General features: G+C 39.4%; 1 protein-coding gene across 4 annotated transcripts in view; it reads left to right on the top strand.

Moving 5' to 3' along the window:
• The window catches only part of EPHA3 (EPH receptor A3), a 413,871-nt gene that overhangs the window by 60,626 nt on the left and 327,996 nt on the right, over positions 1-25,249 (top strand). The window lies entirely within an intron of this gene.

Raw genomic sequence — 25,249 nt, 5'->3', positions numbered from 1 at the left:
AGTATGGTCTCTTAGTTCTCCACAGATTTTGTTCTTAAGCTTCAAACATGAATCATATCTTTTAAGTTTTACAGCTAGATATTAATTTATAATATGGTGGGAGTCTCCAGGTGGTGCTGTTACATGCAGCCCTACAATTTTTTATTTGTTCAGGAGTTTGAGCACTGCTCAGCCTTTACAGAAGGCTTGGACACTTATGTGATGTAATTTTGTTTTAGGGGGCATTTTGGCCAGCAGCAAGGAAGTTTGCTTTCTGCTTTAGAGTAAAACCTTGACCCAAAACCAGGCATTAATATTCTGACATCATTCTTAAAGGAGACCTTCCTCTCCTGCCATGGGAGCTGTTATCAATAATAGTAATACAAGAAGGGAGTTGCTGGATATTTGTAGCATATGATATTCAATATATAGCAGATGTCTACGGATTTGAAATATGTGAGACTAAATACTAATGCATCTCAAAGTTCAGAGTTCTTACATGCCTGTAATATGTTCTTGAAATCTGTCTTGCTTTCCTGGTGCTTGTTACTGCATGACTTTTTAAAAAGTATATGCACATGCAAATATTAACTTTTATATGTCTCCAAACATATAAAAATGTGTGCTTTCCCAAGAGAGTGAGTCACAATTATTGGATAATAGACTACATTGTTCCACAATATGCTGTTAAGTCTGAGTGGCTAAGTAAAATGCAGAATGCACTATAACAAATGTGGCCAAGTTGTAGAAAATAACTAACTTTAGTGAAAATGCAAAAATGATAGTAACTCAGGAAAAGCCGCTCTTGAAGTTTAGTAGAATTGAGGGTAATTCAGATGAGTTACCAACCAGACCATTGTATTGATATTTAAAGTGCTACTAGACTGCCTTTTTTTTTTTTTGTTTTAAGACTAACAAAATAATTTGGTAGGTGGTGAGCTTTTATGGGACAGACCCACTTCTTCAGACAATAGCCATACCAGAGCAGACTCAATATTTAAGGCACAGAGAACCAAAAATTGTTATCAAGGTAGACAAATCAGAAAAAGTGTAAATAAGGAGGGCAAATCAGAAGAGCAGAGGCGTGGTGGGAGGGTGAGGAAGTCAAGAGGCAGATAAAGCCAAGTATGTAAAAGAGCCTTAAAATGGACCAGGTAATTGCCATCCCAGTTCAAACCACATGTTAATGTGTCAAATTTGAGTATAAAAGAGTTCCGCACTTTCTCTCTGCAGGCAGTCGTTAAAGTTCCTTTTCAGTAAAACGCAGACTTTCAGGCCATTAACCATGGCCCACTCTGTTAAGTGCTGGCTGACAGGCTTGTGAATTGAGTTTTCTGATGTTTGTTTTGTGTCCATTTATTCTTTGTCAAAGAGTGTTTACTGTTTGCCCTGTGTACATAGTATGTGGGCATTGTTGGCACATGATGGCATATATGATATTAGTTGAGGAATGTGAGAATGTGCCAGTGATTGTGTGAGTAACCTGATTAGGTCCAGTGATGGTATCTCTAGAATAGATATGTGGACAAAGTTGGCAATAGGGTTTGCTGCAAGGAAAAGTTCCAGTATTGGTATTCTTGTGGTATAGACTGTGGTTGCTGGTGAGACTCCTCATAAGGTTGGGAGATTGTAGGAGAGAACAGGCCTCTCGCCTGGGGTCTTCTGGAGTGTGGCATTCTGATTTAAGGATAGGTTGTGGTCTTTAATGATGCGTTGCAATGGTTTGAGTTGGGGGCTGTAACTCTTTTTATATTTAAATTCGACACTAACGTGGTGTGAACTGGGATGGTGATTATCTGGCCCATTATAACAACTCTTTTACATATTTGCTTTATTTGACTCTCTACTCCATCTGCCCCCACTGCTCTTCTGATTTGTCCTCCTTGATTACACTTTCTGATTTGTCTACCTTCATGACAATTTTTGATTCTCTGTGCCTTAAATATTACATCTGTTCAGGTCTGGCTACAGTGTGAAGAAGCAGGTCTGTCCCACAAAAGCTCACCACCTAATTATTTATTTTGTTAGTCTTTAAAGTGCTACTGGACTGCCTTTTTGTTCTGATAGAATATAGACTTACACGGCTATCTCTCTGTTAGTATTGATATTAAGTACTTCATGATAAATGGAACTACAATAAATACCAAATTACTTTAATAGCCATTGATCCGTTACTGTAATGGATTGACAACATAGAATACGATGCCTTCCCAGGTTCAAGTTATTCATCATCACTGAAGTATGGCATAAAGAATGTCTTGCATTGTGTGGGGGTTGTTGTTTCAGTTTGATAAGAACTGATCATGGAAAAAGAAAGGCGAATAATTCTTGCTTGCTGTATTCTCATGAACAGTCCTCTTGGATTACTATAGACAAGAGAATGACAGAGAGGATTTGATGCAAGCTATTTATCTCTGAACTTGCTCTAAAAGTGCTTTTACCATGTATCTTCATGTATCTTTTTAATGTGAAATATTCCTGTTCATAATTACAGAAAATGAGCAACTTCTTAAATACTGACTGGATGACATTACTGTTGTTCTTATAATGGCTGTAGGTCATTTCATGGTCTTAAAAAATAACCTACGGTAACAACCAGAGGGTCTTAAAGATATATTGTTTGCAGCTATGTTTTCTTATGTAACAAGAAAGGAACAGATCACTTCCTATTTATTTATTTTGATGTATGTATATCTAGTGCTGAATACTGATTTAAAGTATTCAGACCTTTCAAGGCAAGAAATTCTTATGTTAATCTCACTAGAAACAAAGATTTAGCTATAAAAAAAAAAAAAACCAACAAGAAATATATTCCAGAGAAGACATTCACAGGATTGGTTGATGTTGATTATAGGAATATAGGGAATATGGTGGGTGTAGATTGAATTCTGTGCTGCAACTAGAAGAGAGATAACACATAACACACACAGTTGTTCCACCTCTTGAAAAGGTGAGTTCCCAGCACAACTGAGAAACTTCGGTGGTTTTGATGAAGTTATAAATAGGTTGTCTTCTAAAGGCAGTCTTCTGTGTCTCCCCATTGGAGGAATCATTCTCCTATTGAGTCAGCTGGCCTGTAGGCTCTCTTTCTGCCATGTAGTCCTCATATGTGGTGAACTTTGTGTGTGCTCATGCATGCAAATATTACACATGGAGATTTGCATATAAAAATCTCAACAGATATGAGGTTAATAGCTGCATGATAAATGCCTTTGTCATGTACTTGTAACCACTTCATCTTGATGGGTATATGGGTGAATTAATGGTGAAATTAAATCTGCCAAAATTTCCCATGATTGACAGTATTCAATCATGCATGGGTGTTCAGTTTAAATCATGAGATATTTCATACTAATGAAAGTGCTGCGTTCTGTCCATTCTCTACTTTAAGGCAGAGAAAAGCTGTTCCAGGTAGTTTCCAAAGGTTTGCATGACTTCCTCTAAGCACTTCATGCTTGTTTTGAAAGAAAAAAATTAGGGAACAGGCCCTTGCAAACTGGAGCTGATCAAACTTTAGTACCACACGCATTGTCTTGGGTATGACAAAAATGCTACAATTTACAGAGACTCCATCCACTTGCCTCTGTTTGAAGGTGCTGTCATCTTCTCAAGTGTCCTCAGCATTAAGCAGGAAGGAGGAGGGAGGAGAATTCAGATGCATGCTTGCGATGCAGGACTGAACCTTAATAAACAAAATGTATTAACTGGAGATTGAGAGGATCAGGTGCTATGTTCTAGATTGTCCAGTGGCTCCACACCCTTACAGAGAATCCCCCATTATAACTTCCATGTGAGCAATGGTTGCTATAAAGAAGTACAATGATTGCCATGGGACTGCTCCATGAAGAACATTTAGTAGGTGCAGAAATCTTGAAGGGGTCAATACACACCTTGACAGTGACAGCCCAGGAAATGGGCATTTGATACTAAACTGTAAATACGAATGGGTAGGAACGTTTACAAACAGAAAAGTTCTGGAAAAGGTCAGTTTTAAAATTCTAAATACTTAAAATTAGATGGCTTTTTTAAAAAAGACATGTTTTCTAAATGACTTCAGCTGAAGATCGAGGTGCTCAGTACGTTTGAAAATTATAGCAACTTACTTTTAAAAGCAAAGAATGACCTTAGGAGCCTGACTTATTCAGCACCCAGGTTCTGTTAAATTCACATTAAAAATGGTAATTAACAAATAGACACTAAATATATTTAAGAAAAAATCAACGTCTGACTCTGAATACATGTCCAGGAACTTGGAGTTGTACACAGTACATAATATTAGCTCGATGGTTGTAGTTTTTAAGGGAGTCAAAAGAATGATGCTGATGTGGATCTGGATCATGCCAGGAATTGGCATGCGGAACTTTACTCGGCATTTTGTGCACTCAGAGCATTGTGGCCTTCAAATAAATCCAGTTTTAATTTGAAAGTCATGAGGAAAGAATGTACCCACTGACAGACGAGTAATTTGTGATGCATCTTTCCAGTGCTGGAGTATGATTTCAATGGCAGTTGTAATCAAGATGTCTGAGGGCTTTTTATGCTTTAGTTAATCTTTTCTGTAATGTCAGTTGATTTTAAATATTAATAAGGAAACTCTCAGGTTATAATTCTGATCTCAGACAGCTTTTGCTTTTTGCATGGCTCCCTCTGTGTTACTATTAGCTTTTGCTTTGGTGTAATTCCAAATCTGCTGTTGCTATTCACTGCTGTTACCAGCAGAGCATGGGCTTCTAATAGGTTTGTCTAATTTCCTTGTACTCAGTTCATTGCTTTTCCCCCACAGTAAATCATAGAATTATAGAATCATAGAACACTAGGACTGGAAGGGACCTTGAGAGGCCATCGAGTCCAGCCCCGTGCCCCAATGGCAGGACCAAGTACTACCTAAACCATCCCTGATAGACGTCTATCTAACCTATTCTTAAATATCTCCAGCGATGGAGATTCCACAACCTCCCTTGGTAATTTATTCCACTGTTTGACCGCCCTGACAGTTAGGAACTTTTTCCTAATGTCCAACCTAAACCTCCTTTGCTGCAGTTTAAGCCCATTGCCTCTTGTTCTATCCTCAGAGGCCAAGAAGAACAAGTTTTCTCCTTCCTCCTTATGACTCCCTTTTAGATACCTGAAAACCGCTATCATGTCTCCCCTCAATCTTCTCTTTTCCAAACTAAACAAGCCCAATTCTTCCAACCTTTTTTCATAGGTCACATTCTCTAGACCTTTAATCATTCTTGTCGCTGTTTTCTGGACCCTCTCTAATTTCTCCACATCTCTCTTGAACTGCGGTGCCCAGAACTGACACAATACTCCAGCTTAGGCCTAACCAGCGCAGAGTAGAGCGGAAGAATGACTTCTTGTGTCATGTTCACAACACACCTGTTAATGCATCCCAGAATCACTTTTGCTTTTTTTGCAACAGCATCACACTGTTGACTCATATTTAGCTTGTGGTCCATTATAACCCCTAGATCCCTTTCTGCTGTAGTAGTTCCTAGACAGACTGTCCCCATTCTGTATGTGTGAAACTGATTTTTCCTTCCCATGTGGAGCACTTTGCATTTCTCCTTATTAAACTTCATCCTGTTTACCTCAGACCATTTCTCCAGTTTATCCAGATCATTTTGAATTATGACCCTATCCTCCAAAGCAGTTGCAACTCCTCCCAACTTGGTATCATCTGCAAACTTAATAAGCATACTTTCTGTGTCAATATCTAAATCATTGATGAAGATATTGAACAGAACCAGTCCTAACACAGACCCCTGCAGAACCCCACTTGTTATACTTTTCCAGCAGGATTGAGAACCATTAAGAACTACTCTCTGGGTACGGTTATCCAGCCAGTCATGCACCCATCTTACAGTAGCCTCATCCAAATTGTATTTGCGTAGTTTTTTTATGAAAATATCATGAGATACCATATCAAATGCTTTACTAAAGTCTAGGTATACCACATCTACCGCTTCTCCCCTATCCACAAGGCTCATTATCATATCAAAGAAAGCTATCAGATTAGTTTGACAAGATTTATTCTTTACAAACCCGTGCTGGCTGTTTCCTATTACCTTACCACCTTCCAAGTGCTTGCAGATGATTTCTTTAATTACCTGCTCCATTATCTTTCCTGGCACTGAAGTTAAGCTGAGTGACCTGTAGTTTCCTGGGTTATTCTTATTCCCCTTTTTATAGATGGGCACTGTATTTGCCCTTTTCCAGTCTTCTGGAATCTCTCCTGTCTCCCATGATTTTCCAAAGATGGTATCTGAGCCTTTATCTTCCTCCTCTATCAGCTCCTTGAGTATTCTAGGGTGCATTTCATCAGGCCCTGGTGACTTGCAGACATCTAATTTTCCTAAGTGATTTTTTAATTTTTCTTTTTTGTATTTCAGCTTCTAACCCTACCCCTTTCCCACTAGCATTCACTATGTTGGGCATTCCTTCATTAGACTTCTCAGTGAAGACCGAAACAAAGAAGACATTAAGCATCTCTGCCATTTCCAAGTTCCCTGTTACTGTTTCTCCCTCCTCACTGAGCAATGGCCCTACCCTGTCCTTGGTCTTCTTCATGTTTGTAATATATTTATAAAAAGCCTTCTTGTTTCCCTTTATGCCTGTAGCTAGTTTGAGCTCATTTTGTGCCTTAGCCTTTCTAATCTTTCTCCTTCATTCTTGTGGTGTTTGCCTATATTCATCCTTTGTAATTTTTCCTTGTTTCCATTTTTTATACAATTCCTTTTTTATTTTGAGATCATGCAAGATCTCCTGGTTAAGTCAAGGAGGTCTTTTTCCATATTTTCTGTCTTTCCTACACAGCGGCTTAGCTTGGTTTTGGGACCTTAATAATGTCCCTTTGAAAAACTGCCAACTCTCCTCAGCTGTTTTTCCCCTCAGTTTTGCTTCCCATGGGACCTTACATACCAGCTCTCTGAGTTTACCAAAATCTGCCCTCCTGAAATCCATTATCTCTATTTTGCTGTTTTCTGTTCTACCCTTCCTTAGGATTGTGAACTCTATGATTTCATGATCACTTTCACCCAAGCTGCCTTCCACCTTCAAGTTCTCTACCAGTTCCTCCCTATTTGTTAAAATCTAAAACAGCTTCCTCCCTGGTAGCTTTTTCAACCTTTTGGAATAAAAAAATGTCTCCAATGCAATCCAAGAACTTACTGGATAGTCTGTGCCCCGCTCTATTCGTTTCCCAACATATATCTGGATCATTGAAGTTCCCCATCACCACCAAATCTGGGGCCCTGCTTGACTTTGTTAGTTGTTTAAAAAAAGCCTCCTCTACCTCTTCCACCTGGCTAGGCGGCCTGTAGTAGACTCCTAGCAGGACATCACCCTTGTTTTTTACCCCCTTAGTCTAACCCAGAGACTCTCAACACATCCATCTCCTACAATGGACAATGCTGATGGAGATATTTTTGATAAGCTATATCTTATGTATTCATGTTATTCAACAAAAATTCTTGTAATTAATTACAAGTGGGCAGCTGAATAAAAATAATTTGTAGCAGATGGTTTTTATATGTTATGGAAGGAACTTCCTTTGTATCTGGATGTTTTAGAGATTACATTTATTTGAACCTCTAATAATCTTCCACTCTCAAAAAGCACAGAAAGGCTTTTATAGATTCTAGGGATTTGTTGACAGAGCTTTTTGTCTGAAGATATCTTCCAACAAAACTTCGGTTGACAAATCAGTCAAACTGCCAAGTGGATTGCGAGAGTGATCAGCTCTATCGACAGAGAGCAGCCAGACTGACCAGCTGCACTCTTGGCAAAACTGCCAAATGGAAGCACAGCAGACAGGGTTGGCCCATGTCCCAGAAACTCTGTCTGTCAACAGAGGACCCCCCTGAAACGTCCAGACTGGCTTTCTGTCGACAGATCTCTGTCTACAGAGGCGCTCTGCCTCATGGGGTGCACAATGCGGCTGTTGACAGAAGTGCTGCATTCTGTCAATTCACTGTCAACAGGACTCCTTGGGAATCTAGATGCTCCCTGGGTTTTGTCGGGGGGTGGGAAAAACCCGCTAGTGTAGAAATAGCCGTACACAAGAAATTAAAATAAAAAAATGGTGGATATCTTTACACTAAAATGATTAGTAATATTTTTACGTGATGGATACCAAAGTGAGCATTTATTTTCTATTGTGGGATGGTGGGTTTTTTTTTTGTTTTTTTTTTTGGAAGAACCAAAGTGCCAGCCTAAGGAAGGCTGACAAAACAGCATAAAACCAAAACTATTTTGTTGATTATAGAAGACATAAAGAGAAACTTTTAGCTGTTGTGTTTCTTACAGTGATTTCTAGCTGCTACTTTAGTAGAAAACGAAATCAAATTAATTCAAGGACTGAAAATCTTTCACCTTTTTCCTGAGTTGTAGACATTTGTGATAAATACTTCCCAGCATCCCTGGTAAACAGGGTTGCAAAAATGCAGTGGCTATTGGCATAAGAACAATTACAATTTCTTGGTCTGGTGCCATTACACTTTGGATTCCTTACACTTGGTTTTCAGAGCTGCTGAGCATCTGCAGCTTCTTTTGACGTGGTCTGGGTTTGTGGGTGGTCTGTTCTGCTGGAAATGTCATGTACTATATTGAACTGTGTGTTACAGGAGTGATCTAACACAGGAGATGAGTATGTAAGGTGCTGCTAGATGACACTTAATAATATGAAGCATTGTTTCTGGATTTTGTAGGACCATCAATGTCCGTCCCCCCCCTTTTTTTTTTTTTTCTTAAGGCAACCAGTATTATGGAAAATTTCTGGAAATATTGGTGCATAGTGCATAGAGCAGAAGCTTGTAAATCAGAATTCTTGACTCCTGTAATTCATTTTACCAATCTGTCAAATGAGAATGTTATCTGATTCCCAGGAATGGTGCAAAGCCTAATTAGTAGTAGAGCTGACTGAAAACTGGAATTTCCATCTCATGAAATTCTGATATTTTGAAAAATGTTTTAGTCTCTAAATGGGATAAAAAGTCAAACCATGGAATGATAAGTTCAGAAAAAAATCTTTTGGAAATTTTGAAGTTTTTCATTTAAATGTTTACAATTGAAACAATGTTCCAGCATTCCCAAAACATGATGTTTTGGTTTTTCAGTTTGAATCAAAATGTTTCACTCAAGCTCAACATTTAATCCTTGTCCCTTTTGGCTTCTGAAATCCCTTATGGAAGTGGCAGTTTCTGTGCCTCATGTCCTTGTTCTTATTCTCCTGTATAGACAGTGCTCCCTGGCAGATATTGGATATCTTCCTTCTCTTCTTCATTGTGAAACGTGTCTTCTCCCTCTCCAAAACAGATGTCTTTAGCAGCATGTCCAGAAGTTCAGCCGTCTGGGCATCCTTGATGGATGGTGGTTGTGTCTCTCTCATGAGATACAGCAGCACTTTGGCTGGATGGGACACTCCAGCTGCACCTTCAGAAATGTCATCCAAACAGTGGCCCTGCTTCATTAAACAGAATGGAAGTACAGGGTATCAAACGACAGCACCCATGAGGCACTATGGAACCCTCAGTGTGATACAGATTAATATTGAACAAACTTGAAGCAAAACTTTTCAGTTTGGTTTGAAAAAGTGATATGTTTCAATTGTGTGTGATGGTTTTCCAATAGAAGATTGAAAAATTCTGGAAAAAATTAAATCTTCAGGCACTTATTTTGTAGGAATTGCATTTGCTGACAAAGTGCCTTTCCATGGGTTTGGGAACTCAAATGAGACAATGTTTGTTTTTCACTTATGATGTGTGTATGAATGTAGCTATATTTCAGTCATTACAAGTGATGCAGTCAGAGGTTTTTTTGTACGTGGCATTGCTTAAGTGTGTATTGATATATAAATGTCTTCTCTCATTGATGTGAAATAGCTTTACATTTTCTAGTATGTAAAAATATTTCTTTTAAGAGTGGTGGGATAGAGGGCATCATTAGTGTTGTAGTTCTTGTAAATTAAGGTCTTTTTGGCTGTGTCTAAACTATAAAAATAACATCGAAGTTGCTTACTTTGAAGTAAGCAACTTCAAAGTAGAGTCTACTCACACCATACTTGAAAGTTAAACTTCAAAGTAGGGCACTACTCCATTCCCGGGAATGGACTAAGCACTTTGAATTTTGGCTCCCTACTTTGATGTTACTTTCAAAATAAGGGAAAATGTGTGTAGACTCTCTGCTGGCTACTTCAGTCTCGTGCCTAACTTCAGAGTCAACTTTGAAGTTAGTTCCTAGTGTACACACACCCTTTAAAACTTAATAGGCATACATATTTACTTGCCTCTTTTTTCACCTCATATTAGTTGAATATAAGGTGTAAGAAAGGAATTCAACTTTGAATATATTATAAAACAGAATGGATGAAATTCAAACTGTGTCAGAAGTTTATGTAGGGCAAGGGATTCTTTAACATTCAATAGGTAAATGAATTAGAGTTAAATTCAGATTATGGGGAGGCTAGAATTTGATATAGGAGCACAGACTGTTAATCAGGGCTACTGTTTCAAAAACAAAGAAGAGTTACCCTGTGGTGGAGCTGTGCAAAGTAAAGCAGAGATGGGTAGGTAAAAACAAGGAACTGACCAAAAATTAAAGGGTCAAGAGCTGACAAGATTTGCCTTTGATAATTAGAGGAGGTTACCACAATGTCTTCAGTGTATTTTTGGATTTCCTGTGCTTACTATAGGGAAGAGCTTGGATAGTAAGATTAAGTTATTTAGCTACCGAAGGTATTGTTTTTAGGGCAAATTGTTACTGGTCACGCTGTAAATAGATGCTACATTCTAATGGGCGAGAGGGCAGGTTGTAGCAGAAAAACTAAATTATAGGGGGTTGTAACAGTGTGAAGTAAAATAGGCCCCCTGCCTTCTTCCAGCTTCCTTATAGGTTCCTCCCTCCCCATTTCAACCACACCCCTCCACTCCTTGGCACATAAATTACACCCATGTAAATATATATAATTTATACCACCATTAACCACATCTTCAAATTTGGTCCGGAATGTGGCATAAATACCTAGTGCCTTACTCACACCATGGATTACTCTTGGTCTGCTTGTGTAAATGAGATCAGGAATGTTTGTCCTTCACATGTAGGTTTTTTTTTCTATATGTTGGTTTATTTAATCCAGATGTTGTCTTGCAAATAATGTAATGATGTTACATTAATTAGACAAAGAGCCTCTGGGGAGCAATATTGTCAATAGCAAAATCATACCGAATGAGACCTGAGTAAGAAGCATCCAGTATCATTTGTGTCACTTAGTTAGAGGATGGCGTGTACACATTCTAGTGAAAAAATAATGTTCCTTCTGGTGATATTTAAAATGATTGGTCTTATATTTGACTGGACAAACAAAATGTTTTATAAATGTATTTTACAGTGAGTATATTAATGCACAAAAAAGTCTGAGGAAAAATATTTTGCTTTTTTTATAGCTGTAGTGCAAAAAGTGAGCCCTTGGTGTATAAAAAGGCATAGTATGATATTGGAAAGGAACAGGGAGGTAAAAAGGAGTACTTGATAGAGGAGTCCTTTTGGAGGAAGATAAAGGATTTCATTATTTGTTATCCTTTCTGTTAAAACCAAAAATATTTATTCTGATGTCAGTGTAAGAAGTGATGCTTTATGAGTGTATAAAAACAGATCAGCCAAAGGAGGAAAAGATACTCTTGAGAGACACTGACTATTATGTATATGTTAGCAGGCAAGATTGTTTTGTGAAGATGTCTCTGTAAACATGATACATTAATCAAAAAATTCCTGCTGTGAGAAAAGAGGTGAAGACATACATTGTGGTTCTTCGCTTATCTTTGCAACTCAGTCCTGGGCTTTCAAAGAAAAGAGTGTTATGGAGAGAGAGGATTTTCAAACTGGTATAATCTGCCCTTTCAGACCCCAGTGATCCATCAGTGGAAACTAAGCCTGCTATTCCTGTACCTACTCTAAGGATGTGGAGTTAAGCAGTAGTTGGAACTTCGTTGTGCTGTCATTAATTTAGATGAATTGCTGTTTTACTTCACACTTTTGCTGGATGTCGTGGTTGGTGGTTGGAGGTTCTTTGAGACAAACTGAACAATCCTCCATAAAGGACTGTTGCCAAAAGAACCAGAGGCAGCTCTACTTTTTCAACTGTTGCTGGTTTCCACAGTTTGCTTTTGAAGAAAACAGCTCTTGCGTGATCTTCAGAAGTGTTTGTACTTTGTTAAACTCAAACATATGAATTCTCTGGAGTGGGCCATCTTCTGAACTCAACCCAATGTGCAGGTGCCTGTTCCTGGGAGGAATCCTGTATTCTTACACTCTCTCCATTTCTTTTATTTATGAACTTTCAATAGGAAAGCTAATGCCATAAATGCACACCAGCTGAGGAAGTGAAATAACCCTGTGTGAACACACACACACACACACGGGGGGCGGGGGTAGGATTAGTTCCTATCCTTCATTTCCTAGTGTTTCATTCAGTCTAATTTTAAACCTCTACCCGGTGTGCTCCCAGCTTGTCATTTGGGAGATTATTGCACAGCCTCCTTTATCTCAGTGTCAGGAGGTATTTGCTTGTCAGTTTATTTCAGCTTTTTTATTTTTTTCTTTAGGTGTCTTTTTTAAACTTTGTGTGTGTGTGTGTGTGTGTGTGTGTGTGTGTGTGTGTGTGTGTGTGTGTGTGTGTGTGTGTGTGTGTGTGTGGGAGAGAGAGATTATGTAATTCATCTTGTGTTTATACACTTCAAATGTAAGACTATCATCATGTGCTCACTTTCTTCCTACACAGTCAATTATACATATCTAGTTCTTTCTAATCTTCCCTCCTAAATCAATACTGCCAGTCCACGGATCACTTCTGCTGTTTTTTTTCCCCTGAACGCTCTCTTCAGTTGTCAATACCTCTCAAATAAAAGTGTCTGGAAGTTAATGAAGTTATCCTCGTGCATTCCTCTCTCCTTTTTAGAAGGATGGGACTGTACAGAGGAAGTTGAAGATCTTGGTTATATTTTAAAAAGTGCAACAAATATCTGCTACAGAAGCAATGAGTTATTTATTAGTGACTTCAGTGGGACTGCTCCCATGAATAAAGTGAATCACATGTAATAGTTTTCAGGATCAGTTCCTCAGCTGTTTTTAATAAGGTGAAATTGGAAAATTGCAATTATTTATGTGAGACTTTTACATATGATTCAAAAGCAAAATGAATATGGTAAATTAGAAACGTGAAATCAAAAAGACAAAAACTTTGTTTATACTGTGTCAGAAATATAGCAGCTGTTCTTTATTTCTTGAGGAAAAAACTTATGATATTCATATTTTGATACCACAAGAGGTCAGGCTTCCTGATACAGTAGACAGACCTCATCAAGAGTCCTCACTATATAATCTTTGACATCTTAGTGTTGCTGGTTCCAACTTACTTGAATCAGAGCACAACAGGGTAGCACCTAGCACTTCCTTGTTTTCTCAGAAATATTTTAAATTAACATGAATTATGCAATCATTAAAATTTGATTTTTGCTTAGAAAGCATGTCATACCCAATTCAGACTGGTAAAATCAGCTTCAGCATGAGCACTACTCCTGTTTTCCACTTGAAGTTCTTTTTTCATACTATGTCACTTATATCTTCCTATGTACTTATTTCTGTCTGGTTCATTTCAGGACAGGGCGAAGTTGTAGATCAATGAGTTCAGTCCCTTAAACCTTATTTTTGTTTGTTTTTTGTTAAATTTACTCATGGGGGTGGGGAAAAGAGTCCAGTGTGCTGATCATTTCAATTCTAGTCCAGAACTTTACTTAATTTGCATCTATCTGACTCCTGTACCCTTTAGGTAGATACTATGTTGTCTTATTTTTTATAGCGGCTATGTATGTTTGTGGGGGGGGGGATCTCTGATTACCTATTACCTATTGTCCTTTTATCCCAATTATATCACAACAGTTGCACTTTAATGGCAATGGTTTGAAACTGTTGATGCTTGAAAACACAGCTGCGCAAACAAGCTTTAAATAATCATTTTCTGATATTTAAAGATGTGTGTGGTGGACTCTCCATACAGATACCTTCATGGGAACTCCTGTTATTAACAACATAATTTGTAGAGAGCAGTACTTGTTGGATATTGGGAGGGGGGAAATATTATTGCACAATAACTTACTAAGTGGAAAAAAATTGTTTGTCAGATAAATGATTTTTAAGACTTTTTTTGTTAGACCTACTCAAACAATGGACATATGCTTGCTAATAAATGCCACTGGTTTTTCACAAAACTAAAATGTGTATTTTCACATTGGATTGCCTGGTCTTAAAATTCACATGCAAATACTGGACTCTTGTTAATTTAAAATATTTAGTAAAGATATGCTCTGTACGACAGTTGAGTATTTTCATTAGTGGATCTCAATATGCTTTACTAAGGAGTTAAATATCCTTATCCTTCTTTTAAAAATAAGTAAACTGAGGAACAGAATACTGTAATGACCTGTGAAAGGTCATCCAGCAGGTTGGTGACCAAGCCACAAACAGAACCCAGGTCTAGCCCTCCAGCAACGCTGCCATTCTGGATGAAAAAGTCCTCAGCTGGAATAATCAGTAATGTCTTTGATTTCAGTATTCTTGTCACCCTTTCACTTCATAAGAAAAGGGTACTGAGAATTTAGGATTTCTAACTGATTTCAGTTTGAGAGATGGCAGACACTTATTTCTAGACAGCTCATTCTGTTTTAATTGCACCACTCTTCAACATTTCCTATGGTGTGCTATGCGAGCTGCTTCAGGTGGTCTTCATTGAAGTCAGCGGGAACAATATGTACACAGACAAGAAGTGAACTCTATCCATTCTTCTAATGAGAGATTCCAGATTGCGGGTATTTGAGAGACTGTTTTATATTTAATTCACTAAAGAGAATTTCCATACTTTTCTCAGAATCCTCATATGAGTTGTGTACATTACACAGGACCAGAGTGAGAGTTCATGGCAGTCATTGAAAAGATTCCTGTTTTCTTTGGATCAAAACAATAGCAATTCTATAATTCTGTGCTTCCTGGGCAAACAAAACTCCCACTGATAACCAACATACTGTTGTTGGTAGAGTGAGACAGAGAGAGAGAGCAGCACATTGATATTAATAGCCATCATGTGAGAAGAATTTTGCTTTTAGAAACTAGTGGTGTGATCTGCTATGCTCATGGTGCAGAGATTAGAACTTGGTAAATAACTTCATATGCCCTTTCATTTTCTGTTTTTAAAATCAAGGAACTTATATAGATATTCTCAAAGTCTTTGGCGTTATTCATCAATTACATTGTCTACACATTATTTGCTAGAATTAAATATTTGAAATTCACATTGTTTGTTTGGTTTTGACTGAGCCCTTCGGTCTCAGGATGTGCCTCTGTCCTCCAACTGAATAAAAGTTTATGGTGGTGTATGTTTTGTGGTTTCTCATGCAAATATTAGGATTCATTAAGTCAAAATTTATTTGACAGCTATTCCTCAACATTCATTCAAAACTTGCTCTGCAAACTTTCACAGTTGGAAACATCTCCATTTTTGCACAGCTCCTGTTCATATTCTGCACATGTATTCTAACAAAGAATCAATTCTCTTGCCTACTCTGGTGTATTCTTAGTTATCTAGAAATAAAATTTTACTAAATGTAAAACTTCATATTTTACCATCTTGAGTAGCTTTCATGTATCTCACTGGTAGTTATCAAAACACTTCTTTTTTAAATTTTTGTCTTTTTTAAAAAAAATCCACCTCTTGTCTTGCCATTCAAGTTTTTCCCAGCCATTATTTTTGTTTTATATGGGTCACTTTATTATTTAACTCAGCATGCTAAAATGCAGCTCATGATAAACTAAATACCATAAGACTGTTCCCAGAAAGCCTTATGCACCTAAATAACTCTGTGCATGTGAGTCCTTTTGAAGTTCATATGGCAGCTCATGTAAAGTTGCACCTGTCTTAAAGCTTGCAAGAATAGGTCAATCCATATTTTGAGTTCATTTTTCTTTTGAATCACAGCTGGTCTTACAATTTAAATAGAGTTAACTTCTCAGTAGGAAGAGCCGAGAGTAAAAGACTGTGATAGGGAGAGTAAAGCAACTTTATGGGTAAGACATTGGTGTTCATCTTGAGGTTGTGGAGACGTATTTGTCCATTAATGAGAGAACTTGCTTGTCAGCTGAAGAGGGATGGAATTCCCACAGCTAGGTCATGCATATGGCCTATTGTCTGAAGATTTATCATACTAGGGAATTTGCAGAAGGGTTTCAAAATGTAAAGATCTTAAAACATTCAACAAAACCTACCAACCCTTACTGGCATTTCATTAGAAATGTTTAAAGCATCAGAAATTCACTAAGAGGACTAGATGTTGGCAGTGAATAAAAAAAGAAATCTTGAACTCGTTTAAAGTCTGCAATTAGCATGGATCACAGGTGGCAAGTAAAAGTTTTAATGATAGACTGGCCCAGGCCTTGAGGTAAATTATGCATAATTATTCATAACTGCTATTTTTGGCTTGCTTGCATTTGTCCTAGACCTCTGCCTGAGGAAACAATTTGAAATAATTAGTGTGCTAGTGCATTGACAATGATGAATGAATCAAATGCATCTGGTGCCAAGCGTGGGTCTTGACAAGAAGCAGATAACTTTTTGGGAACTGTGGAATTTTTGTTTTTAAATATCTGGGACTGGAAACAGTTTGTTCATTTTATTAGGTTGACATGTTCAACGTAGACTTGTATCAGTTCACTATGATCAAAGTAATGTCAGAAATTCTAGCATTGCAACCACAGAAGTTAAAATATATGGATACTGTGTCTGCAAATATTCAGTGTAAAGGAACTTAAGGTAAGGTTGTTTTTTTTTTTTGTTTTTTTTTAAGGTTGAGAAGTCAAACATACAAAGCAGGAAATGCAAAAGTTTAACTCTACTACAGTGCCTGTCTTGTATGTGAAATAATATGAACTTACATGTGGAACAATAAAGACAGGAACAAACAATACATTCTCATGTGTCTTGTGACCAAGTTAACAGTATTACAGGAACCATTTTTTTTCCCTGGCTTGTGTGCTTAATGTCTCATCCCTTTCCATTGACTTTACGTGTGTTTTTAAAAATGTGAATAAAGTTTGCCTTATCTTAATTGAGAAGTTTTTTTTTTCTTTAAGGCAGGAGTTCATCTTGGTAAATACACCTAATTCTATCTTTCTGACTGAGGCACAGGGAAGAGGTCAGTTCCTGCACATATCCAGAATAAGTTGAATAGCAAACTGGAGAATAGGGAAGAATGCTGCATGTAACTTACTTTGAAACCCACGTGGCTGCATTTTGGTTGAGGTTCTTCTTCCAGAAATAGGAATCACCAGTTTGGAAGCCAAGTCCCCAGTTTAAGGGACCTGCTTTTGCACTTTCAACTTTGGCTATAATAGCCGAGGTTATTTTGTGGCTATTTAATTCTTGTTGCATGTCAACATCTTTTTAAAAACCTCTTTGTGGATCCCAGTTGCCATATGTGTTCTTTCTGTACAATCCAAATACTGTTTAAATTGATATTAAAACAATTAAATCAAACTTACAAGAGGTTAAATCCAGTCAATATGCCAGCTGTCACTTCTATTACTTTCTATTTATAGTTAGAATACTGATGACTCCCACAATTCCTCCCACCATGTGAACATGCTGTCTAGTTCTACTGTATTGCAGGTGGTTCTGCAGTAGGTGATGACCAATCATTTTTAGGCTAGTGGACATAAAAATTTTTGGCCCACAGATATCTGGGGGAAAAAACATATTCCTAAGAAAAGCGCCATTGCTGTGTAGTCTTTAAAGAATTCCCATTGGAATCTGGCCTGTGTGTGTGTTCCATGGATGGTAAATTGTTAAAGAGTATCTCGTAATGAGGGCTAGGTCTGCAGAAGCCCTAGTTTTATCAGCACAGGGGGCATGAAGCCAACTGTTGACTATTGAGGGAAAATATTGAGCAGCTGCCTCATAGATTAAGTGTTGTCCAGCCTGTACAGTGAATGAGGCAGGGATTCTACAGGAAAATGTAATCTTGTTGTTTGACTGAATCACAATGTATAGGCACGAGGGGGCAGAGTTCAGATTACATATGCCCCTACAATCACACAACTGACTGACATCCCAGAAGAACCTGGTAGGTATAAATGGATTAATCTTTCTAGGTTCTTTTCCTTTGAAGATCCCATGGGTAACAGGAGGTGCTGTAGGTGGGAGAAAAGAGTATGTTCAGCATAGAGCTCACAACTGAGATTTATCTCCCCTTTTGGTTCTACATGTATGCATGGATTTTCATCGCATGTACTTGAGGCTTGTCTCTTTCAAGGCTTTTCTTGAGAGGGTGGGTTGAGGTGGGAGGAGGTGAAGAGGTGGTATTTTAGCTTTGGATAAGAAGGAGCTGTGTGCTGGATCCTGGGAAAAAATTTAAAAATATGTCCTTGGAGTGCTGAAGTATATGTAGTCTCAAAATAGACAAAATGAAATAATGTTAAAATACCTCCGAGCTATCGGAGTAACTGGTGCTTATGAGAAAGGGGTAGGGCCTTTTATTTCTCTGTGGCTCTGGCCTTGCACTGCTAAAGGCTTCCGTCCCTTTCTCTTTTCCACTTGAATGTGGTTTCTCACACACAGTAGTCTAAAATGTTATACAATGAAGAATATTCGCGGTGTTTATTAGTTTAGGTTGACTTATACTCAAATGATTGACTAAATTTAAAAAAAAACAAACCTGGCTTTCACAGATGAGAACAATGTCAATGGTTGAGTGCAATCCATTTGTTGGTTTATGATCTGAAAGTCTTCAAGTGAGTATCAAGTTTATGTTTGATGCCCGTGTGCTGGATTTTGCATGGTTAGCTGAAAGATGCCTAAAATCCCTTGTAGGTAGACAGCTCCCTAATGAGTAAGTGCCTAGGGTTCGTGTAGATTTATACCAGGAAGTACTGAAAAAGGAATGTATTGCACTAATGAAATGTCTCTTCTCTCCTAGCTTCAGATAGTATGCGAACAACAACTGGTCTAAAAGTTACACCTTCTTGCTTCTGGCCACATTATATGTCCCCCTTTAGTATCTTCAGTGTGAGTTTCTTCAAATAAGGTCATCTGTCATCATGCACACAAGTCTTCATGTAGAGCAACGAAGGGTCCTGTGGCACCTTATAGACTAACAGAAAAGTTTAGAGCATGAGCTTTCGTGAGTTAACTCACTTCTTCAGATGCTGGTCCTGAGCTTGATGTTGGGGTGGAAGTTGTTGAAGTTCAGCCTGGACCAATCTACACAGGAGATCCACTTCCTTGACACTACCGTGCTTATACACAATGGACACATCAGTACCACCCTGTACCGTAAACCCACTGACCGCTACTCCTACCTCCATGCCTCCAGCTTCCATCACAGACACACCACAAGATCCATCGTTTACAGCCAAGCACTTAGATATAACCGCATTTGTTCCAACCCCTCCAACAGAGACAAACACCTACAGGATCTGCACCAAGCATTCCTGAGACTGCAATACCCACCTGAGGAAGTGAGAAAACAAATCAACAGAGCCAGACGTGTGCCACGAAGCCTCCTACTACAGGACAAGCCCAAGAGAGAAACCAACGGAACACCACTAGCCATCACCTACAGTCCTCAGCTAAAACCTCTACAGCGCATCATCAGGGATCTGCAACCCATCCTGGACAATGATCCCCCACTTTCACAGGCCTTGGGAGGCAGACCTATCATTGCTCACAGACAACCTGCCAACCTAAAACAAATCCTAACAAGCAACTATACACCACACCACAGTCACTCTATCTCAGGGACCCATCCATGCAACAAACCTCGTTGCCAGCTCTGCCCACGTATACACACCAGCAACATAATTACAGGACCTAACCGGATCAGCCACACCATTGCGGGCTCATTCAGCTGCACATCTGCCAATGTAATTTATGCCATCATGTGCCAGCAATGCCCCTCTGCCATATACATCGGACAAACTGGACAGTCCCTACGTAAAAGAATAAATGCACACAAATCAGACATCAGAAATGGCAATATACAAAAACCCATAGGAGAGCACTTCAATCTCCCAGGACACACAGTAGCAGATTTAAAAGTAGCTATCCTGCAGCAAAGAAATTTCAAGAACAGACTCCAAAGAGAAATTGCTGAGCTACAATTCATCTGCAAATTCAATACCCTCAGCTCAGGATTAAACAAAGACTGTGAATGGCTGGCTAAATACAAAAGTAGCTTCCCCTCTCTTGGAGTTCACACCTCCAGATCTACTGATGACAATACAACTCAGCCTGCCTGACTGAGCTAACCTCGTTATCCCCAGCCTTGCTCTGGCCTATTTATACCTGGCCTTGCAGATTTCCAGGACCAGCATCTGAAGAAGTGAGTTAACTCACGAAAGCTCATGCTCTAAACTTTTCTGTTAGTCTATAAGGTGCCACAGGACCCTTCGTTGCTCTACAGATCCAGACTAACACGGCTACCCCTCTGATACTTGACAAGTCTTCATGTATGTTCTGTTCTGCTGTTCAGTAGAATGAATGTAGAGATTGTGCTATAATCTCTTCATCAGGCATGTTTGTATTCCTGATAAACAAAAGCAATTAGGCCTGAAAAATTTAAAGTTTACTCTGTACTTGCTATTTTGGTTGTAACAATTCAGTTCTGCTGTTTATTGTCCCCTTTGGGGATAAGGGTCGTGTAAAAATCTTTACTTCTCACTGGAGCTGGGAAGGCATTTTGTGTATATAGCAGGATCTTTCAGATTATACACAAGCACATATGTTGTACTTTTTGTTGACTATTTATGAAACTACTTCCTGGTGGGTTAAAGCATGCATGCAAGATCAAACGTCTGCTGTCCTGAACAATGTATTTTTGCAGGTAGAAACTTGGCAGACTCAATTTTTATGGTGTCCCAATATAAATGTGGACAGTGTTGCAACAAAACAACTGGTGTAAGTGATCAAATACCACTATCAAGAATTTATGAAGTATGTGAATGTTAGAAAAAATGTATGCTGTCATGCTAAATAGTGGGACAGAAGGGTAGTTTCTGTCTGTCTTTCTTTTTTTTTTTTTTTTTTTTCCCCCTCTCATTTTCTAGTGGTGTTGGATACTAGAAAATTGATATTTGTTTCTGGAGGATTTCACTGAATGAGTGATACCACAAGGGGTGACAGGGCACCTTTTAGCATTTATGTAAATCTACTCTCTATTTTCGAGTACAGGAATGAGTAATAAGGCAATGAAACCAGAAATGGAAATTACTTGAGGTGGACATATACATTTCAAAGAAATATTTGTATCAAAATCTGAATTAAAATACCCATAAAAATTAACATTACATCTAACAAGTAAACAATCTAGTCCTTACAGTCTTCAAAAAACTATTTAATCAAAAGATGATGCTAAAAGTAAGCAGCTTTCCTACAGGTTTGGAAAATACCCTGGCTCCTTTCTTAGGGCCATTGCAATGTACAGCATTGTATATGCACTGTCCTTAGAAATGATTTAGACAGCACTTTCTTTCAGATAATTTTGCAATATGTATTTCCTCTTGTCCCACACTGAAGCAAAATTGGAGACAGGTAGTTTATCTCCATCAGCAGGATGGGACATGTCACTTCTTCCCAGATGGAAGCTTAATGTAAATAGGAGACCATCACTGGGAAGGAGGCTCCAAACTACTTTTCTTCTTTGTAGTGAGTAAGACCTACTTTATTGTCAGTGCCTCAAACCATCTATCTGCTAGATGTATAGTGACAGCTAGCCTGAAGGTTATTAGCATCTCGTTATAAATGCTAACGGCTACATAGACACAAGGGACAGGGTTTTGTTGTTGTTAACGTTATGAAACTAAATGGGAAAATCTCCCCATTCATATTGTATCCATGTCCTGCATTCAAATGTCAGGAGCCCATTGTGTGACAAAGTTGTCAGATGTTAACTGATGCTTAATAGTAGCTGCTTGCCATTCCAGGCGAGAAGTGAGAGATGGGGGTGGGGGGAGAGGATGGCGGCATAAGTGGATGGGTGGTGGCCAACTGGCCAGTAAAGAACATGCAATTTAACGTTAACTCAGCTGCACAGTCAGGCCTGGTTTACAAAAGGTACACATGTGTGCTTAGTAAGCTTCATTAACTCTTTTGAAAGATGGAGTCCTTCCCTGACATATTAATTAGTTGCTATGATTTCCTTTACTCCAAGTTAACCTTTGCAATGGTCACTCGATTCAAATTGCTCATAATTGCAGGGCTGTTAGAGTACTGTTTATGCCAAGCCTACTTAAAGGCTTCCCCGTCTGAATGAGGTAGATGACTGTTTCATATCATTGTAGAGCTGCTAGATTGTGCTATTTTTATTTCACTCTGTGTGTGTTTGTTAAAGAACAAACAAGGATGAAACAAACCAAAGAGATGCCAGAAAAACTGTTTACGGTTTAGAAAGCCAGACCTTCTCTGGAAAAGTACAATTATAATAAAGGCAGGGTAGTGCGATTTTTGAAGATTTCTTTAAAAGAAAATGACTCTGAGGAAATACAGTACAGTAGATTTCATTTGTATACAAGTTCATTATATATTATTATCCATAACATGCTTTAACACGAGCAGAAAAAGAGTGTAAATTCAAACTGTAAGCTTAGATAAGTTATACTTTTGCAGGTAGAATGAGGCCAAAAATGTATGCAAACTCCTTTAAAATTTGTATAATGTAAATCAGTATTTCTTAAACTAAGCTCCTCAGAACACTGGTGTTCTCTGGAAAAACTTGAAGGTGTGCCATGAGTGTCTGACACTTTTTTGATATCATACATTGATGGTATATATCTTCTGTTATTAAAACCAGACACAATATTACTGCTTCACTGCTATGATACCTGATTGACTTACTTCATTTTATTTTTGCTATATATGGGGTTTTTTTGTTTTCTTTTTTGTTTGGTCTGACAATTTTTTCATAGGTGTTTGACAAAAAATATTATTGTTCTGTGGTCTTGAAGCTTAAACACTGCTATAACTTGCTTTGCTGGGGCTTATCAAAAGTTTACTGAGTATTTTGTTTGCACTACATAGACCATCAGCTAAGTTTATATTAGTTGATGAACACTATAAGGCTATCGACGTCAGTCTTGATTCATCGCTTTGGGTGAGTCTTACCTTGTCCCACTATCAGTCACATGCTTTGTGAGCCAAACTTTCAATGAGTTTGCACAAAGCATGAGTAGAGGTTTTGTGGGTATCTATTGCATAATCGAGTATTTTCATGTGCACCTAGCAGAAGTGCACACCCTAGCTTCCTAGTGTGTACTTGCAGTCATCCACTTCAAAGGCCTTCGATCTATTAAATTCTGTTAACTCCTGCAGCAAAATCTATTCTCTTCATGCTGTGATAATCCTGCAATAATGGCAGGGGCAGGATGGGGTGATGTGGGGCAGACCACATGGAAGCCTCCTTCTCATGTCTCTACTTGAAAATGATGCTAAGTGTTCTGTGCTATTTACACAGTAAGCTTTACAGGGCAGGGGCCCACTCTGTTGTGTTTGTACAGTGTTTATTTCAATAGGTCCTGTCCTGTATTACCACAGTGTTGGTAATAGCAATAACCGTAACAAAAATGATTGGTTTAAAATATGGTCTAAAGATGTGGTTTTGTGTGTGGCTTTTTAAGTCATGTCATAGCAGTAGCCCTGCCAAATTTAGCTGATGACTTTCATCAGGCTGGTCTAGGGCCTTCTACCTGATAGTGTAAAGTCCCCTCCATGGGGAACATGGCCCCCCAGGGGGATTCTGTGGAAGGAAAGCAGGCCTCCAGAAGGAGTGAAAGCATCAGATAAGTCCCTAATTAGTATCGCCTCGCTACATGTGGGGAAGGGGTTTGTGTCTGGCAGGGAAGAGTTATAAAGAAGGAAGCCCCAGGGTAGTGGGGAGTGGGAGTAGAAAGTGGGGTGAAAGTCTCCAGGGATGGAAGCTAGGGTGAAAGACAGCTGGTAGCACAATGAACCTTAGCAGTAAACCTTTCAGGAAGAAGAACCTTGGAAGGAGGCCTGGGAGGCTGAGGCTGTTAAGGAGGACCTGCAGGCACCAGGAAAACCCTGTGATTGTACAAGTGTGTACTGGAGCTGCCTGCCAGTCAGGATCAGACTCTATCTCCCAGAAGCTCTTGAAGCCAAATTGGGATATTTTAGGCCATTAAAAGTCCAATAGATTTAAGGCAGGTTCCCTGCTTGCCTGACGCTGTATGGCTCCCAGAGGCAGCTGGTATGTACCTGTTTCCGCCAGAAGGGGAGGTGCCAGGTGGCTCTGTCCTGCCCCATTCCCAGTGGCGCTCCACAGCTCCCATTGGCTGTGAACTGTGACCAGTGGGAGCTGTGGGGGTGGTGCCTGCAGACAAGGGCACCCCCAGCACAAAAGGGATGCATTGGCTGCTTCTGGGAGCTTCATGGAGCCAGGGTAGACAGGAAATACGCCTTGGCCCTGTTGTTCCATCAGCTGGGAATCCTCCTGAGATAAATGCTGCTCAGCTGGAGCCCAGATCCCTCACCTTCTCCTGCATCACAACCCCTTGCCTCAACCCAGGGCCCCATCTTGCACCCAAACTCCCTCCCAGGGCCTGCATCCCTTCTTTCAATCCCCTTCCCTACCTCTGAGCCTTAGCAGGGAGTGGGGGTTGTCCTACTATTATGGAGAGCAAGCAGGGAGGTATTCATGCAGTGGGGAGTGGCTGCAGCGGTACCCCATTTTGAGCAGCCATCTGCTTCCCCATGCTGCCAAGGAGAACAGGACAGGATGCGCATGAGGGAGGTCTTTGCCCAGGGGCCCCTGACCCTCCACCCCACCCCCTCCCACACCCACTCTCTGCACTGGCACCTGCTCCCGCATACCTCTACCGCACCACTCCCCCCACCATTATCAGGGACCCTGGGGTGATGAAAAATAAAACATTTTACTGAAATCTCAAACAAACCAACATTATTCTTCCAAGGTATGTAGCTAGACTGGGGGCAGGGGATGATGTTTGACCTGTATACAATGGGGAGCAGGGATGGGGTGGGGGGCCCTGGGCCGTGGCAGTCCTGGTTCCTTTGCAGGGCTGGGATGGGGATGGGACCATGGGGAGGTAGTGGCATGGCAGTGGTGCAGCGACCTCAGCCTCAGTGGGGAAGGGGCTGTCTCAGCAGTGGCCACACTGGCCATCAGCCACTGCCCGTGTTCCAGCTGGGTGGCTGGGGAGA

The sequence above is a fragment of the Carettochelys insculpta genome, chromosome 1 (genome assembly GCF_033958435.1).
Source record: "Carettochelys insculpta isolate YL-2023 chromosome 1, ASM3395843v1, whole genome shotgun sequence".
In the NCBI taxonomy this organism is placed as follows: Eukaryota; Metazoa; Chordata; order Testudines; family Carettochelyidae; genus Carettochelys; species Carettochelys insculpta.
This window is presented reverse-complemented; position numbering and strand designations above follow the sequence as displayed.